This window comes from Bos mutus, chromosome 21 (genome assembly GCF_027580195.1).
Source record: "Bos mutus isolate GX-2022 chromosome 21, NWIPB_WYAK_1.1, whole genome shotgun sequence".
NCBI lineage: Eukaryota > Metazoa > Chordata > Mammalia > Artiodactyla > Bovidae > Bos > Bos mutus.
In genome coordinates, this window is record NC_091637.1 from 15,939,783 (window position 1) to 15,954,235 (window position 14,453).

Sequence of the window (14,453 nt, forward strand, 5' to 3'; positions counted from 1 at the left end):
CGCCTCTGTCCCTGGAGTTCTCTGGGCAAGAATACTGGAGTGGGTAGCCACTGATCACCCAGTGATCGAACCCGGGTCTCCCACACTGCAGGCGAACTCTCTATCATCTGAGCTGCCAGGAAACTGCCGTACACAAATCACTGCTCAGTAACCAGCAGCACTGTCTTCCCTGTATTTATCCAAGGGAAATGAAACCATGTTCACTCAAAAACCTGTATACAAATTATTACAGCAGCTTTATTCCTGATTATTAAAACTTGGGAAAAAACAAATAAACCAAAAAACCCACCAAAAAAACCCAAAGTCCCTGCTCAAATGGCACCTCATGAGCTGTTGAGAAAGAAGAAACTTCCTGGCTGCAAAGGCTGGGTATGCCTGACCAGGAAATGCTGTTTTTAATGAAAAGCACTTGATTTCTCAAGTGCCTCGCTGCCACTTGGCAGACGTGAGCCCTCCTTCCTGGGCCTCTGGAGAGGAGGCAGGGTGAGGCTGTGTGCTCGCAGTTGGCCAGGCTCCATGCCACCCTGAAGAACACGTGACACAGACCCGGCCTGCGATAACAGGCTCTCTCCTGGGTGTCTGCCTTCCTCCCTGCCTGGGGAGCGGGGACTTCGGTCTGGGACCTCCCCGCTGGCCAGCGCTGCCAGCAAAGCCACCTCTGTACTGCAAAGCTTATGCCAGGTATTCAGACATTCAGTGCCTCAGCTTCCACATCTGTAAAATGGGTGTGAAGATAATCACACCAACCTCGCAGGATCCCTGAGGGACTGAAGGGGAAAACAGAGGAACAGAGCTGGGTGCTGGGCTCATATCCGGCCCCCAGCTTGCAGGGGCTTTGCCTTGCACAGCTGTTCTCAAATGGTTTGGTCTCAGGGTCTTTTCACAATTTCAAAGTGACTGAGGGCCCTAAGGGGCTTCTGTTACGTGGTTCAACCTACTGATATTTATCACATACAAAATTAAAATTGAGACAAAATTGAAATGTATACTAGTTAACTGAAAAATAATAATAAACTTGCTATATGTTAGCATAAATAAGTTGTTTTTCATAAATCTAATTTCAAAAAATTTTTGTATTAACAGCCAGATTCTCTATCTGCTTCTGCATCCAATTTATTGTTAAAAGTGTTTTGTTTTTTTTTTAATTGAAATATAGTTGATTTACAATATGGTACTAATTTCAGGTGTTCAAAGTGACTGTTACATACATACATACATATATATATATATATAGTAGATTATTTTCTATCATAAATTATTTCAAGATACTGAACGTAGGTCCCAGTGCTATTCAGTAAATCCTCATTGCTTATTTTATATATAGTAGTATGTATCTATGCATCCCATACTCCTAAACATTGTAAAATATTTTCATTGAAGACTAGAAGAAAATACAGCCTCACCTGGATGGGGAGTTGGTAAAGGGAGGAGATTTTAAGAGCCTCTCCAGATTATTGTGGATATTCCTCTTTGACAAAACGCTAAGACTTGTTGAGCAGTACTTGCTCTGCGGCCTGTGGGATCTTCCCAGACCAGAGATCGAACCCGTATCTCCCGCATTGGCAAGCGGATTATTTACCACTGAGCCACCAGGGCAGCCTGACCAGCAGTTTCTTAAAGATCAACTGCAGTGTGGGACCTGAGCCGTGTGGTGAACATACATACTCTGACCTTCCCGTCTTCCGGTCTGTCTTGCACTCTGGCTCATTTACCCATGCGTGATTTGGTAGCTTCGTGCAATGGTTACTTGGAAAACACTGGTTCACGGGGTTTTGCACTTGGAGAGAATGGGTGAAAAAGGCAAATAATATCTGGGTGTTACTATGAAAACAGCTTTGATGCCGTGGACCCCAAAACAATCCCAGGGACTTTCTAGCACTATGCTGTGAGAAGCAGAACTTCCTCACCCTCCACGTGTACCATGTTTTTAAAATAAGAACTCGGAAAAAGAAACTGCCGTGGAAAGTGATGGGCAGTGACAGGGCAATCACCTGCTTGGAGGGGCTCCTAAGAGCCCCTCCCCAGCGTGAGGGCACCGGGCACGCCAGGGCCGCCCTCTGATTCCCACTCGCCAGCCTCCCCTCGGGGCACCCAGGCCCCTCTGCTCCTCCCTCCATCCGCAGATGCTGTCTTCTCGCCACAGGGCCCCTCATTTCCCCCCAAATAACAGTTCTTGGCGGTTTGCAGAGGGCAGGGCCTGAGACAGCAAACTACAGGGGCTGGTGTGGGCTGCTGCCCTTGGGCTTCGCAGCTGATAATTCTTGGTCTCTTGAAATTACACATGTAATGTGTATTTATAGCCAAATACATGGGTGCCCAGAAATTGCAACTCATTCATAGATACATTTTCAGCATACCGTTTGGCCCCACCAAGTTCCATTAAATCCTGCTTCCCGGGTCCCTTGTGTGGCTAGTTCTTCCAGAAACAAGGGGCGGGCCTGGCCACTGCGGCCTGGGCTGCCCCTCTCCTGGCACTCCGGTGCCAGACGCTTGGTTCTGGACCACCTGCTCAAAAGCCTCCAAGTAGGCTCTGACGTCCAAGTCTCGTTCACTGTTCCCCAGCCCCTCGCCCCCCACCACTCACTGGGGCACACACTGGACTTTAAAGCTCTCTCCTCCCCCATTTTCCTGCTCAAGCTCCACTCACTCTCTCCGTAAGCCTCCTGGACTTGATATCTGTCTGGCGTGTAAGGACTTCGGACACAGTATTAGGTCGGCCAAAAAGTTCACTCAGGTTTTTCTGTTCCATCCTTCAGAAAACTTCAGACAAATGTTTTAACCCAACCCAACAGATACCTTACAAGTAATTTCGGAGCGCCTGCGAGCTGCTGGGCCCTGAGCTGCACCAGGAGCACAGCAGAGAGTCAGGAGAACACTTTTTGTCTTGTCTCCTGCGATTAGGGCTTCCCCAGTGGCTCAGCAGTAAAGACTCCATCTGCCAATGTGGGAGCCCCAGGTTCAATCCCTGGGTCAGAAAGATCGCCTCGAGAAGGAAATGGCAACCCACTCCAGTATTCTTGCCTGGAGAATTCCATGGACAGAGGAGCCTGGTGGGTTACGGTCCATGGGGTTGCAAAGAGTCCGACACGACCTAGTGACTAAACAACAACAGCTCCTGCAATTAACATTCTAGTAGCTGTTGGCCTAGGCAGTAGCGCTGTGACAGTTCTTCTCTAGCCCAGCAATATCTATTCCTTCAGAGTATCGTGTACTCTGCCTTTATTTTTATCTCCAACTCACTGAGGACGGTATTCTGTGTCTTCTTTGCTGCCTGGAGTACATCAGATGTTCAGTAATATTGCTGAGCAGAGAAGAAGATGAACCACAAATACCCACTGCAATAAAGTTCAAAAATATCCAAGTGAGTGGCCCTCAGTATCTGCTGTGCTAACCTGCAGTGTGATAGGCATGTTTCACACTTAAGTATTTTAAAGGTTGGATGGGAAAGAGCAACCTTCCTCCGTGTTCTAAAGGGTGTTCTGCCAATCACAGGACTCAAACTGGAGATGCTGGCTGCAAGCACCTGATGGGGTGGTGAGGTGCTAAGGCCCTGATTTTCCATCCCAGCACTGCTGTTTCTACCTGTATGACTGGCCCAAGGTACTTACATTCTCTGAGCCTCAGTATTTCCATCTGGAAAATGGGGGGGCGGGTGGCGGTGGTGGGGAAATAACTGTTCCTATGTCAACAGCTATCCTGAGAATTAAATGAGACAGTCCAGGGTCTTCCCTGGTGGTTCAGTGGTTGGGAGTCTGCCCTCCAATGCAGGGGATGAGGGCTTGATCCCTCCTTGGGGAACTAAGATCCCACACGCCACAGGGAAAGACCACACACCACAACTAAGACCCAACACAGCCAAATAAATAAAAGACAGCCCATGTAAAGAGCACAGTGAGACACACAAAATTCACTCAAGAGTACAGAGGTTACTAATACTGCTGCTATCATAATCCCTGTTGGCATGAGCCCTTAGCAGAAAAAGTCAAAGACGACTCTCTCCACCCCTGTGACCATGTTACCTACATGGCAAAGTGAGTTGCAGACATAACTGATGATGTTACTAACTAATCAGGAGTCCTTAAAATAGAGAGATGCTCTGGGTGGGCCTGGCTTAATCACATGACTCCTCTTAAGCAGAGTCTTCTCCAGCTGACTGCAGAAGTGGACGTCAGAGATCTGAAGCAGGGAAGGACCTGAGGGTCCTGCTGGCCTGGAGGTGGGGTGGGGTGGAAGGGTATTTGGCATGGAGTTAAGGAGCCCACTTACTGACAGCCAGGGAGGAGAGGGACCTCAGTCCTACAACCACCAGGAACTTGAGTCTCCCAACAACCTGAATGAGCCTAGAAGCAGAATCTCCCTCCCACCCCCAACCCAAGGCCTCAGGATAAAAGCCCAGTCCAGCTGGCACTTGACCCTGGACTTGTGACAGCCTAGGTGGAGAATTCAGTTGAGTCAGTCCAAGCTTCTGACCCAGAGAACTGTGAGCTAATAGACAGGTACTAAGCCACTAAGTTAGTACTGATCTGTTAGGCAGCAACAGAAGCTACCATAAGCCCTGCCTGTCCTCTAGCCGTAATGCATATACATTAAAAACATCAGGTGGGGACTTGCCTGCTGGTCCAGTGGCTAAGACTCTGAGCTCCCAATCTACGGGGCATGGGTTTGATCCCTGGTCAGGGAAGTAGGTCCCACATGCTGCCACTAAGATTTCTCCTGCTGCAACGAAACATCCTGCACGCCACAACAAAGACTGAAGACCCCGTGTGCCACAATGAAGGCCTGGCACAGACAAATAAATATTAAAAAAAAAAATCAGGTGCTGGTCCAACGTGGACAGCTGGTGCTTTCTGGGTCCTTACTGCTACACGGGTGATGCTCTACAGCAGGCTCTGTCTAACCCGCCTCTACCCCTAGCACTCAGCAGTGTGGCTATCACACGGTGGGTTCTAAATAATTTCATTTGATAAGATTTCAAGTCCCCGGGCAGTCGGGAACAGAATGACTTACAGCTGTCCAGGCTGGCTTCACCACCGTGCGACCCATCACAAGGTCAAGGTGCCCCAATCATGGCACCAATCTGGGCAAATCCCAGCAAAGGTCTCTTTCTGGCCTGGAGGAAAAACCCCAGACACAGCAGGCAGTTCAGAGGAAGTCACCCAGCACCCAGGGTAGGTATGTGTCCACAGGCAAATGAGTCTCACTTTACACAAGCACGGACCATGCTGCGGTCCCGGCCTCAAGCTGTGGCAGCCTCCCAGGGCTCAGCTGACCAGCCAAACCCTGACATTTTGCTTGTATTGTAATTGTACCTTCCTGTAAAAAAGTCCTAGTTGGAGTGGTAAAAATAGCAGCTGCAACTTCCTGCGACACGGACGGGCCAGTCCATCCCACTGCCTGGAACTGAACCTGGGGACTCCATCTGACTCCGACTCCACGAAGCCCCTCTGAGCTGGGCTGGGCATGCAGTGAGGAGGCACCTAGCCAGAAAGCCCTGCCCTGCCCCCGCTGACTGCCAACTCCTGCGTGAGATGCTCCCCTCACTCTCTCCATGAAAAACCCAGCCCCAATAACTGCAAAAAGATCTCCCCTGGAGGCTCAGTGGTAAAGAACCTGCCTGCTAATTCAAGAGATGCAAGTTTGATCCCTGGGCCTGGGAGATCCTCTGGAAGAGGAGATGGCAACCCACTCCCTTATCCCTGCCTGGGAAATCCTGTGGACAGAGGATCCAGCCTGCTACAGTCCATGGGGTCGCAGAAGAGACGGGCATGACTTGGTGACTGAACAACAACAAACAAAGGTGGAAACACATCTGCAGCCACGGCCGCCGCTGCCTCTCTTCCTGCTCACTGGCTGCAGAGCTAAAAAGGCAGGACGCCTCCTGACCAGAGCCCTCTGGGAGTGCCACTGTCCCCTTGTTCATATGCTGTCACCCTGCCCAGTTCACCTTCCTGTCCATGGCCCTGCAGCCGTCCCAACCAGGTCAGGCTGACGCCTTCACCAGGCCTGAGGTCCCACGCTGCTGAAGGGGAACTGTAGCCAAGCCTGGATGCTGCTTGTTCCCCAAGACAGGGGCTCACCATGTCACAGCCCACTTGGGGAAGGACAGGAGAGCCTGGCTGGATGTCCCCAGGCTCCTGAATCCCAGTGGAGATGAATTTCTCCAGGGACTCCGGTCCACCAGCTTCCCTACCTCCCCCACTGTGGGGCCTGAGGTTCCAGGCCCCATCTTTCCTTCATTAGGCCCCACAGTTTCCCCCCGTCTCCACATCAAGTACAAAAGCTCTTGGGTCAATCTTTTGCTTATTTTAAAGCCTCCCATTACAGGAAAACAGACAAGGACCCCCAAAGTAATAAACATGGCAATCCACAAAGTTCTAGGAGCCCCAGCCTTTGGCCTCTGGAAATAGTAACAGACTTTATTTTCTTGGGCTCCAAAATCACTGCAGATGGTGACGGCAGCCACAAAATTAAAAGATGCTTCCTCCTTGGAAGAAAAGCTATGACAAATCTAGACAGCATATTAGAAAGCAGAGATGTCACTTTGCCAACAAAGGTCCATAGAGTCAAAGCTATGATTTTTCCAGTAGTCATGTACGGATGAGAGTTGGACTATAAAGAAAGCTGAGCGCCAAGAACTGATACTTTCGAACTGTGGTGTTGGAGAAGACTCTTGAGAGTCCCTGGGACTACAAGGAGATCAAACCTGTCAATCCTCAAGGAAATCAATCCTGAATATTCACTGGAAGGACTGATGGTGAAGCTGAAGCTCCAATACTTTGGCTACCTGATGCAAAGAGCCGACTCATTGGAAAAGACCCTGATGCTGGGAAAGATTGAAGGCAGGAGGAGAAAGGGATGGCAGAGGATGAGATGGTTGGATGGCATCACTGACTTGATGGACATGAGTTTGAATAAGCTCAAGGAGACAGTGAAGGACAGGGAAGCCTGGCGTGCTGCAGTCCATGGGGTCTCGCAAAGAGTCAGGCACAACTTAGCGACTGAACAAAAGAGAAAGGAGGGATCAGTCTGTGTTGATCAATGCCCCTTTCTGAGCCTTTCCCTGGACCAGCTAGAGAATTTTCTCTACCCTCCTGGGCTGGATGAGGCCTATTCCATCTCAGGGATGCAAGGCAGACATCCCACCTAAAGCCACCCCAGCCCCTCCCCTGGACACACTAGCTGCTTAGAAACACTCACATCCGTTCAGATATTCCAGGCTCCAGATAGTCGCCTTTCACTAGCAAAACCCATGATGTCTGCAGAGCTTTTCAGCATAAAATGAACTTTCCGGAATGTTTCCCCATGCACAACACGGAGCAGCCTGGCAGGGGGCAGGGATTAAAAGGGCCTCATTTCACAGATGAGCACGCAGGGTGAAGGCTAAGTCCCTAGCCGTGGTCAGGAGACCAGCGAGAGGCAGAGCCAGCACTCGCTAAACCTTGATCTTCTGGAAAAAACAATGATGGATTACAAAAAAACCGGAAGTCTGAATAAACTGGATCATTTTTTTTTTAAAGGAATATGAGATCATTTTTACCAATCACATTAGCTAAAAAGGAAAATGTAGATAATAGCAAGTATGGGTGGAGAGGTGGGCTCCCAGACACCATCAGTAGGAGAGTAAACTGGCTTATTAGTCTTTGCAAGAAGCATTTAGATTAGACAATGAAAATTTAAAGATCAGAAAGATACATGATCAAGACGTACATGAATTCATGGCTTGTATGGAGGGTTTAAAAAAAATAATCAGACACAATCCAAAAGTCCCCTATTAGGAGACTAAAAGAAAAGAAAAGATAGTGCTTTGGCCACGCTGTGGAATATTACGCAGCTGTGAAAAGGGAACAAGATCCACCCACACACTAAGTGATAGACACTGGAATACTGAGTGTGATCCAAATTACATAAGGACAAAATCTGCATAAGAAAAGGGGGACAAGAAGGGTATGCCCCAAACTGCAGACAGATACCAGGGACCAGGCTGGTTTCATAGCAGGTTCCACTTCTTCTGATACTGTTTGTTGATAAAGGAATCCACCAATGTATGATTGACATTAAAGGTAATAAAACATCTTAAAAGGAACATGTTTTCTTGGCCTCTGTACAAATCAGAAGAGCAGCTTATCTCTGGGTCTCATCTCAAACCCCTCTCCAGCACACAATGTTCACAGCCTGTGCACTTGTTTGACACCCTCTTCTTCAGATCCTCCCACGGCTGCATCTTGCTGTCCTGGAGGTCTCGGCTCAACGTTGTCAGCCTAGAGGAGCTTTCTTTAGGCTCCCTAATGGCACCCCACTCCAGTACTCTTGCCCAGAAAATCCCATGGATGGAGGAGCCTGGTAGGCTGCAGTCCCTGGGGTTGAGAAGAGTCGGACACGACTGAGCGACTTCACTTTCACTTTTCCCTTTCATGCACTGGAGAAGGCAATGGCAACCCACTCCAGTGTTCTTGCCTGGAGAATCCCAGGGATGGGGGAGCCTGGTGGGCTGCCATCTATGGGGTCGCACAGAGTCGGACACAACTGAAGCGACTTAGCAGCAGCAGCAGTCTAAGGGGATGCCCCACCTTGATCCTTTTCCTCATGCTGCCACCCCACCCCACCCACCTCCTGCAGCCCAACCTCAGCTCTATTTATTTATCTATCTGTTGTTTGCCTCCTCCAGTTGAATGGGGGCTCCAGGATGGTGAGGACCTTGCCTTGTTCTCTGCTTCACCGCAGAGCCTGGCAGAAAACAGCTTGCAAAAAAACACTCATTGGGGACTTCCCTGATGGTCCCATGGTTAAGACTCGGCCTGCTAATGAAGGGGACACAGGTTTGATCCCTGGTCGGGGAAGATCCCACATACCACGGACCAACTGAGCCCGAGAGCCGCAAGTACGGAGCCCATGCACCGAGAGCCCATGCCCTGCAAAAGAGAAGCTACCACAGCAACAAGCTGAGCACCACAACTAGAGAGTCATCCCCACTCCCTGTAACTAGAGAAAGCCTGTGTGCAGCAGCAGAGACCCAGCACAGCCAAAAATAAACAAAATTTTAAAAATTCACTGGCCACATGAAGAATCGGGACACCAACGACAGTCCATTTCCTCGTGTGTCCTGTGGCTCTGGTCACATCACTCACAGCCTAGCGTTGAGCCATAACCACCCAGCTAGTTGTCTCCCAAGCCAGAGGCTGAGTGGAATTCCAAGGACAACCATCTTTGAAGCTGACTTTCCCCTCCCAGTTTCTAGTCCAGGGTGAGCCATTCACAAGGTGCTAAATACATGTTCACTGCCTGAATGGAGCTGTACCTCTTGCTTTATCCGATTTCCAAAGCTGCAAACAACACAGGCCTTCACTCGCGGATTAAGGAACTTGCTGCCCAGGGTCTCGCAAGCCCAGCTGGGACGCAGCAGGACTTGAACACTGGATGGAGGATGCAATCACCATGGCTTTCGAGAAAAAAAGCTCCCCCGTCTCTCGGCCCTCACCCCAGCCCAGACAAAGCAGATGAATCTGACCTGGCCAACTGCAAACCTGGCAGGCACCTCGTCCTGGAGTTTGAAGGGGCCGAGCCTTCCTTATCTTAACTAGGAGATCAATTCTGGTCAGCCGACGTTGATCTGCGGTCGGCCTCTCCTTCAAGGAGTAGGCAGAAAACCAGCCAGGCTTCCAGTTTCCACCCTATCCCTTGCATGCTACTCTGAGGGGCGGCCGCCAGTCGGAGGCGCCTTCCTGGCAGACAGAAGTGGGTGGGGAGCCACACCGTAGCCAATGTGGGCCTCCCTCTGGCGGCGTCTGACACAGTTCTCCCACGGCCCTGCTCAGCCCCCGCCACCCGCCTCCTCGCACGAGGAGCCATCAGACTGGCCTTGCAGGCACCTCCTTGGCAAAGTGCGGGGAATGCCCAGGGGACACCTCCCAGGCAAGATTCACTCCATCTGTTCCAGAGTGGAGGGAGCAACTTCAGTGCACCCTCACCTGCTGCCCTTCACCCCTGGGCCCCAGACTCCAAGGGGCCAGAGGCAGGGCACAGCCCTGTCCCTCTGGAGTTACCGAGAAAGTCTGACTCAGTTTCCACTCACCCAGAAAGAAAAGGAAGTGGGGCGCTTGCCTACCACCCCCCCTTTCACTCTACAGATGGAAAAAATGAGGGCCCAGAGAATGAAGGTGACGTGCCCAAAGGCCCAGCACCCGTCGTCAGAGGCAGAGCTGGGAACCAGGATGCCAGGCTCCTGCCTTCTAATTCAGCTCCCTCCACTCTACCAGCTGCCCCTCGCCCCTCCTGCCCAGGAGAGCTATGCAAGTAACTCGTGCCTTATAAAATGACATGATACCAAAAATCTTTTTTGAGATTTAACAGCAAGACATTTAATAGAAACACTGTACAGAAGAGCATCCACCCAATTTGCAGAAGAGCAAATCGAGGCCCAGAGAGGTAAGCAGACCTACAGGAAGTCACACAGCCAGGCAGCGGCAGGGCAGGACCCCCAGGCCCCACCGTCAGGGTTTTATCTGCCGACACCTTCCAGGTGCGAGGGTTCCAATTGCGAGATGGCCGGTAAAGAGGTGGCCTTGGTCTCGGTCACACTGAAACAAGGTGAGGCCCAGAGACCCTCTTCTAAACTCTGTCCAGCCCAGGGGTGCAGGAGATGATCGTGGGGAAAGGAACAGCTTAGGAGATCGTTGTGTATTTGCAGAAAATGCACTAGAATTTCCCAGCTTAACTGGATTTCTGAGACCACAGAGCTGGCACTTCTAAAAACAGGTTGATGAGCCACACACGCCTACCGTTTTTCATCCAAAAGTGTAGTGACAGGACTGGGAAGGAAAGGTTTACCAGTAAGAAAGAACAGAGTCTCCTGGCACTAAAGGGAGCGGGCAGGGTGGGTGCAGGTGGCTGGGGCCCCAGGAGAAGGTCGGGTTCAAAGAGCCCATGCTCTTCTCCCCGCTCCCCAACCTGGTGCCGAAGAGACTTCGTAACAGGGAGCCCTCCCAGCCCCGAGTCCCCGTCTGACCTCCAGCCCCACATGCCCCCTTCCCTGCTCCTAATGAACGGCTGAGGGACCTGGAGTCAGGCTGGCCAGGTGAGCACCTGAAGGTGACAGGTATCAGCTTCAGCCGATTGGGGTGGGAGGAGTGTGGCTCAGGGGCCAGGGGATCTGGGAAAGGGACTGGAACCTGCTGGGGAGGCGGGACTGACTCCATTACCTGCGGACAGACCCAGGTTCCTAAGGGGAAAGGCCTGCTGGGAGGCAGTGTAAAAAGCTCCGGACACACACTCCCCATTGCCACCCCCGCCCCCCAGATGTCTGGGAAAACTAAGTGTTTTCTGGCTGGGAAAACGCTTCAACAGCCTGGGCTGCCTAAGGCAATTCAATTATGAAATTTACCACATTAGATGAAAACCAGCATCTCAATCAGCCAATTCATTTGTGTCTGGTCACCCTGTTTTCTCGTGCCAGACCTGCTGGCCCCCTCCTTTCACGGGCCACACCCACACTGAGGGCTGGTCGGTCCAGAGCGACTAAGGGCTCAGGGGACAGGCTGGTCTTGGGGGTTCGTGGGGTGGACCTCCCAGGATTCCCTGCACAGAGAGGCTGCATCCAGGAGCGCCCCCCTCATCTTCCTGGGGGACTCCTGGGCCAGACCACCACAGTCCCAGGTTAACCTTTCCACTGCCTCCCACCTGCCTGCTCTCTGCCCTCAACCTGCGCCAGCCTGGAGGCTGCCAACGAAGCGGCCTCTGGGAGAAGCGTGAATGGGTCGGGGAAGGTAGCCCAGGACCTGCTTTTCTCATCTTTACCCAATCAGAGCATCCTCTCTCCAGGAAGCCTTCGCCACCCCGTGCTCCCCTCCTGTGCCCCCCTTAGATCCCCTCGCTGTCTCTCTCACTGGGGGTACCATGGGCACCTCCTAACCCCACGTGGCAGCACATCCTGGTCCAGGGGGGCTCCCGGAAGGCATGGGCCCAATCAAGCCCCTTCAAACATTAATTAACACATGAATGAACACACCACCCACTAAAGGACACTCCCTCTATGCCCCTAGCCCATCACAGTGAGAGATGGAAAGACCCAAGCCTCCTTCCCCTGCAGCCCAGGAAGTCCGAGGCCCGGGTAATGTGGTCTTTCTTCCTGCTCTCCTCTCCCACACGGAGCGCCTGCAGGTCTAAGATGCTATTAAGGGGCATAAGGCTGCAGAAACCGCCTCCTAGGGGGAGTGTGCAACTCGCCCCCAGCTCCTTTCTGGGCACTGCAAACATAAAACCGGTTGCAGCCCCAGGACCAAGGTGTCTACCATTAACTACCTTCCTTTTAACAACCTCCGTGGAGTCACTTCCTGACAAAGGGAATGACTCAAGGCGGAGACAGCTGCCCGGCCTGTAAGAAGACTGACTCGTCATCCTCAAAGGCAGGTCTTGAGGATTCGAGGCCCCCATGTTAAGAAGAATACCAAACCTGCCCCCTGGGTGGGGTGGGCTTTGGGTGCTGCTCCTCCCAGTCCTCGAATGCAAGCCTTAACAACACCCTGGAGCAAGCAATCAGAACAGCACCTGGGCTCAAGGAGCATCAGACCCATCCGTGAATGGGGCGATTGAAGCCTTGGGTCTGAAAGGGCTTGACCCCAAGTCACAGTCACCGGAGTCTGGCCCATGACAAGCCGCTGGGGTTCCCGCCTCCTCTCTTATGGCCATTGGCAACTTCCCTCCCTCCAGCACGCTGCCAGAGTGAAACCAAAAGGCCCAGACACCTGGCCTTCTCCACCCTGAATCAGCAGGGAGGGCCAAAGCTCAGGGAGCCCTGACCCAGCCCCAAAGCAACCCAGCAGGAACAAGAGCCGCTGCACTAAACCTGCGGGGGTCCTGGGTCGGTCCCCTCCCCAACCCCTTTGTTAAGGTCTCTATAAAGATTCCTCTGCTCAAAGAGAGCGGAAATCAATTTGGCGGGGGCGGCTTTGAAACACCAGCGCAGAAGTGTACGGTGCCCCTCAGGGGCACGGACTCAACCCGAAGATCCCTCAAGCAACCACAAGGGGGAAAAGGAGTGAGTGCGTGCCCAGGTGCAGCGGGGTCCCGGAGCCAGGGCGGAATGGAGTGAACCGGACAGCCGGGCCAAAGGAGGCTCGCTCTGCACCGCTAGGGTGGCGGCCACCCCGGGCGGCGGGACTTCGGGCGGGTGCCTATTCCTCGGCGGCTCCAAGCTCTCAGCACAGGACAAGGGGCCCTGTCAGGTGGGACGCAAGTGGGGCGCGGCTCGCGTGGACGATCTTTCCCGTGGGGAAGCCCCTCGGCCCTCTCTCTGCACGAGGCAGGCAGCCATCTGGCCTCTCGGCGTCAAGTGCGCGGGGACTACCTCGCAGAGCCCGGGCCGCTCACATCCTCAAAGACAGGCAGCCTCCTCTTTCCAGGATCGATAGTAATTTTTTAAAAAGAGAGTCTGCGGACTCAATGAATCAAGCACTCCCGGGGGGGAGGCGGGGGGGGGAGTTGAAGCTCCCGCGCGCAACATCCTATTTGTAAAACAATTCATTCCGTCGCTCAGAGCTTTCAAGCAAATAACCTCTCCGGGTCCCCAGGCACGCACGAGACCGGAGGAGCGGAGCTGGGAGAGGTGCTTCTCTCCAGACCTCCACTCCCGACCATTGTCCCCGGCCCCGAGACCCCGTGGTGCACGAGGGGATTCCGGGGGTTCGAGCCCCGGGGCGCTGCACCCCTGGCAGGCGAGCCCGCAAGGCTCACTCCGCCCGGGGGGGTGCTCACAGGGCAGGGCGCGCAGGACCCGGCGCCCCTGGTCTCGGCCCCGGGGCGGGGTGGGTGGTGACAAGTGCCAACGCCGGGGCCGCGAGCGCAACTACACCGACTCTCGTCCCCAGCCCGGCCCCGGTACTCACCGCTCGGGGCTGCTCCGCCCGCCGCGCTCAGAGGCCGCCCCCCAGGCCGCGCGAGCGCGAGGTCCCTCAGCCCTCGCCGCTGCCGCTCCCCTCCCCCGGCTCCCAAACACCGCGGAGCGCGCCGCCGCTTTGCGGTTCAGCCCGGGCGCCGCCAGCAAACTTGTTTCTCTGGCCTTCCCGCCCCGCCTCCCGCCCCGCAGCCAATCAGAGGCGGCGCCTCTGTGACGGACGGGCAGTCGAGCCCGTAGCTAAGTCCTCCGGGGGAGAAAGGGGTGGGCGCCGGGCCGCGCCGGCTCCGCGAGGGGGCGGGGCAGGCAGAGGAAAAGGACTTCGACCAGATTCTTAAAGGGGCAGGCGCCGGCCCGCCCCGGCGGCCGGCCGAAGTTGGTGAACAAAACCCGACGGGTGTTCCGGGGCTCTCCTAAGGAGCGAGCTTTGTGGACTGCGAATGCCTCCTCTGTGCCTGCTCTTCGGAGACATACTTTTAGTCATGAAAGCGTTAAACAAACGTTTCTCTTTTATGCTGAGCTTGCCTCAGTGTTTTAGATTTTCTTCAGCCACTGAATCCCGTCTGTA

The 14,453-nt window shown here is 53.4% G+C and overlaps 1 protein-coding gene across 6 annotated transcripts in view; it reads right to left on the reverse strand.

Annotated features, from left to right (window-relative positions):
- Positions 1-14,022, reverse strand: part of KLHL25 (kelch like family member 25) — a 52,051-nt gene extending 38,029 nt beyond the window's left edge. For 4 of the 6 annotated variants that reach the window (XM_070358163.1, XM_070358165.1, XM_070358167.1 and 1 more), the window contains exon 1: positions 13,878-14,010. The gene's annotated coding sequence lies outside the window, so the exon portion shown is untranslated. Of the gene's footprint in view, positions 1-13,877 lie in introns of all 6 variants that reach the window. The other 2 variants (XM_070358161.1, XM_070358162.1) reach the window with 1 other exon arrangement.
- Positions 14,023-14,453: the final 431 nt, after the last annotated feature.